Below are 5,256 nucleotides of genomic sequence, written 5' to 3' on the forward strand. Positions count from 1 at the left end.
GTAACAGATATATTTATGACACCAAAAATATCTTTGTGTCCTTTTAGGTTTGTTTTGTTTTGTTTTGTTTTGATTTGTGGTAAAAACACTTAACATAAGATCTCCCTCTTAACAAATTTTAAGTGCACAATGCTGTGTTTTGACTATAGACACTACACTGTACAGTAGATCTCTAAAGTTAATTCATCTTGCATAACTGAAACTTTATACAAATTAAACAGCAATTTACCATTTTCCTCTCCTTCTGGTCCCTGGTAATCACCCTCCTACTCTCTGCTTCTATGACTTTAACTTATTTAGGTGCCTAAAGTAATGATGTTTTAAAGCAAGAGCCAAACTCCTAGAATAAATAGCATGGATGGCATTCACAAGGTGAATGGAAAGATATTAGCTGTTTTTATAATATGGACTTAAATGCGACACCATAACCTTAAATACCTTCATTTTCCTCCTACCTCCCCTCAAAATAAAAATTAAGACATTCTACTAGCTCCAAAGTTCTTTATGAAAGAACTTTGAAAAGGCTTGTATAGAACACAGTAAAAAGTGCTTGCTATAGGTTAAATGTGTCCCCCAAAGGTTCATGTTTTGGAAAGTTGGAAACAATCTCCACTGTAACAGTGTTAAGAGGGTGTGGTATCCTATTATGATAATTAAAAGGTGGTGCTTTTAAGAGGTGATTAGATTATGAGGACTATGCCCTTTGAATCTATTGATCCATTTATGGAGTGATTGGCATGGTTCTGATGGCTTTAAAAGGAGAGCAAGTGAGGAGGTAAGCTCTCTATTGCTTAGCCCATTCTTGCCATATGACACTCTGGTCACCACAGGACCCTGCAGAGATTTCCCACCAGGAAGAAGGCCCTCATGACATGCACTCCCTGGACTATGTACTACCTAGCTTCCAAAATGTAAGAAAAAAAATTTCATTTCTTTATACATTACCCAGTTTCAGGTATTCTGTTATAAGCAACAGAAACAGACTAATACAATGCTGAAATTTTTAAATTTTACTTGTAAAGTAAAAGAAAAAAGTAAAATTTATGTATTTTTGGTGTAGAGTTCTATAAATTTTAACAAGTGTATAGATTCGTACAATACCCCCATAAACAGGATACAGAGTAGGTTCATCACCACAAACCCTGCATGTTATCCCTTTTTGTCACACCAAACCCTTCCCCCTACTCCTCAAACTGGCAACACTGATACACTCTCTTTCACTGTAACCTAATTTATTAAGAATCATAAATGTCATCATATAGTATATAACTTTTGAGACTGGTTTCTCTCACTCAGTGTAATGTCATTGAACATGTCTTTGAGATCCATCCAAGTTATTCTATATATCAAGAATTTGTTCCTTTTATTGCTGAGTAGTGTACCATTCCATGGATGTGCCTCAGTTTGTTTATCCATTCACATGTTGAAGGATATTGTGTTGTTTCCAGTTTTGATAATTATGAATAAAGCTGTTATATACTTCATACACAGATAGTTCTATGAACATAATTTTTTCCAGTGCAGGGATAGAAAATTAATGTCTACAGTCTGAATCTAGCCCACTCCTTCATTTCATAAATGTGTTTTATGGAATGTAGCCATGACCATTTGTTTATATAATATTCTTGGCTGCCTTCAGGCTATAGTTGAGTAGTTGTGATAGAGACCTTATGGTCCTCAAAGCCTAAAGCTTAAATTATTTACTATATGTTATAAAGTTTTCCGACTTCTGCTCTAGTATTAAATACCCAGGAGTGGGATTGCTAGGTACTATGGTGTAGTGAACAGACTGTAAAGAGGGACTTAATAATCTCTGCCTTTGGGCGTTCACTCCTTTGTGAAATCCCTTTGGGGGCAGTACCTCTGATGTGCTTCTAACCAACAGAATATGAAAAAGATGATGAGATGTCACTCCTGTGATTATACTTGCTTGTAAGACTCTCCTTGCTGATGTGAAATAAGCAATCATAAAGGTAAAATCCACATCACAAAGAACTGCCCTGACAGCATCTGGTTCCTGTGATTATACTTGCTTGTAAGACTCTCCTTGCTGACGTGAAATAAGCAATCATAAAGGTAAAATCCACATCACAAAGAACTGCCCTGACAGCATCTGGTAATTATAGAAAGCCTCCAGTTGATGACAGGAAAGAAACCAGTATTCTCAGTTCCACAGCTATAAAGAAATGAATTCCGCCAACAATCTGAGAGAGCTTGAAAGTGGATTCTTCCTCAATAACATCTTCAGATGAGAATGTGACACCTTAATTTCAGCCTTGTGAGACCCTCAGCAGAATACTCAATTAACCTGCCCCTGTACTCTTAAGCCACAGAAAATATGAGATAATGTGTATTATTTTAAGCCATTAAGTTTGTTGTAATTTATTATGCATCAATAACTGGTATATATGGTAAATGTATTTTAAACTTTATAAGAGCCAGTCAAACTGTTTTCCACAGTGCTTCCTACCATTTTGCATTCCCACCAGTGTCGAGAGCCATTCTGCAGGCTACACGGGGGTCCCATGGGTGTGGCATGACTCCGTAGAAGTCCTTGTTTGTTCACCTTTGGCTGCCTGACAAGGCTTCCCAGAATTAAACAGCCTAACCTTTTGGCTTAGTATGGCTTTGGGAAATTCCTTGGAGTTTCTCAAAGGACATGTTAAAATATATCAAAATTAACTGGTTTATTTAAAGGGCATTGTCAGAACAAAAGGTGTTTTTGATGCATGTTCCCGGTATGGGTTGGCTCAATTTAATTTTGTCATTAATCTTCCTTGTTAGTGATGTGTGCATGGACCCATTGTGGCTGCGGTCATGCTCTAGTAGGTGTGGAATAACGTTATTATGTTAGAAATCTATCCACATCCCCCAGGGAGATGGTGGGTCTGGGTGCAGTAATGTTTATAACTAATTGATCATCAACCAGTTACAGATTTCTTTGTTTCTCCCCATTCCCACAGTTTCACTTGATTTACCAAGAACATGTTTTTTCCCTAGTAACAATAAGAATACTATAGCGTGTTTTTGTTAGTTTGAGTAGGATCATTTAACTTTTCACTTTGTCCCCTGTGCTGTTCCCAGAGTCTATTGGCAGGGGAATAAAAGATATAAAAATTGTGATTTTGATTATAAATTAAAATGATCAATATAGAGTATAAGCAATATTAAATTGTTAACCACAACAAATCAATGTTATTAAAAATTAAAAGTAGTAAGTATAAGTAAAATTTAAAAAGGGTTAAATTGTAAGTTAAGAAGGTTAAGAATTATAGTTTAAATTAAAAGTCTGACGCTTTTTAATGCCAAGCATGCTGTATAGTTTCCTGGCCATAAGCCACAGGCTTTGGGGTAAACTATTAATGCAGGAGAGGGTGCTTTTATCACAGCATGAGTGCTTTGGAACATTCTGATTTTTCTTTTTCTATAGAGATAAAATAATAAATATTTTAATTAAAAGATAAATCATCATGTAAAAGGTTAAGTAAAAAAATATAAATAAAGCAAAATTCTTGTGGTTGTTGTACACACTTACACTAAACATCTGTGGTCCGTCCGTCTCTTCCTTTTCACGAAGTCCACACCACCTATTCAGGTCCAACAAATCCTGCGGAGCTGGTCTCCGGCACACCAGTAATGTGTAAAATTTCCTTGCCGTTACTTGGTATTGTGTATGTGTGCTTTAAGACACTAACAGGTGGATAGTGATATCTAATTATGGTTATAATTTGAATTATCCTAGTGTCTAATAATGTTGACCATCTTTTCATATACTTATTTGCCATTCACATAGCCTGTTGGTGAAGTTTATGTTCAAGCATTTTGTTCATTTTTTAAATTGTGTTTTTGTTTTCTTATAATTAAATTTTGAGAGTTCTTTATATATTCTGGATACAAGCCCCTTATCAGATGTATGATTTGAAAGTATTATTTTCCTTCTGTAGGTTATTGTTTCATTTTCCAAATAGTGTATTTTACAGAGCAGACATTTTTAACTTAATGAAATATTACTTTATTTCTTTTTTATATCATACTTTGATTTTACATCTAAGAACTCTTTCCTAAACTCACATAACAAAGGATTTCTCCTGATTTTATTTTATGCTTTATATATCTACATATCTATGGTTAATTTTGAGTTAGTATTTATATGAGGTATGACATATGTATCAGATTTTTTTTCTTTATTTTGCATACGGATGCCCAATTATCCCAACACTATTTGTTGAAAGCCTCCATAGCTCTGTTGACCTGTCTTTGCACCTTTGACAAAGGCAATTGGCTGTATTTGTGCAAAATTTTTCTTGAATGCTTTGTTTAGTTTTATCAATACATATATTTATCTCTTTGCAAATTCTGCAATGTCTTGATTGCTGTGTGTTTATAATAAGCCTTAAAATTGTGCATTATAATTGCTCCAAATTTATACTTCTTTTTCAAAATTATTTCAGCCATTTTCTTGGCTTTACCTTTTTCTGTATAAATTTTAGATCCAGCTTATCTATATCTACAATAATGCCTTCAGGGATTTTGACTAAAATTATATTAAGCCTATAGACAACTTTGGGCAAAATTGACAAATTTAAAATGTTAAGTCTTCCAATACATGAACACAACATTGCCTCCAATTATTTAGGTCTTCTTCTATTTATTTTGCAGTTTTCAGCATAAAGAATCTGAACATGGTTCCTTAGATTTATAGCTAAGTATAAATCTTAGCTTAGATTTAAAAAGTACATTTCTGAATCAATTAAACATGTTATCATTTATGTTATTTCTAATTGCTTATTGCTAGTATATGAAAAATACAATAATATTTTGTCTATTGACTTTGCATCATGTGATATATTGTTAAAGTCACATATCTTGCATACACAATCTTATTGTTTGCTAATAGAGACAGTTTTGGATTGTTTCAATGTGTGCCATTTCTTTCTTTTTCTTGCCTTATTGTATTGACAAGGACCTCTAGTATGATGTTAAATAGTAATGGTAAGAGGGAACATCCTTGCCTCATTCTCTGTCATGGTATGGATGAAATACAGTAGGCATTTGCACTGTTTTTATTTATGTGTGAGCACCATATCCAAAAATTTTATGTTATTTTCTACTGTGGTAAATTTGACTAAGAAGCTTGGGATCTTCCATGACTTCCTCCACCCTCCCCACTCCCCTGGAGAAAGCCTATGCCCAGATGATTCTGCTAATTCAATAACTCTTTCCCTTAGGAGTCATTACCATGGCTTTTTTTTTTTT

This window comes from Galeopterus variegatus, unplaced genomic scaffold, assembly GCF_000696425.1.
Source record: "Galeopterus variegatus unplaced genomic scaffold, G_variegatus-3.0.2 Scaffold4008, whole genome shotgun sequence".
NCBI lineage: Eukaryota > Metazoa > Chordata > Mammalia > Dermoptera > Cynocephalidae > Galeopterus > Galeopterus variegatus.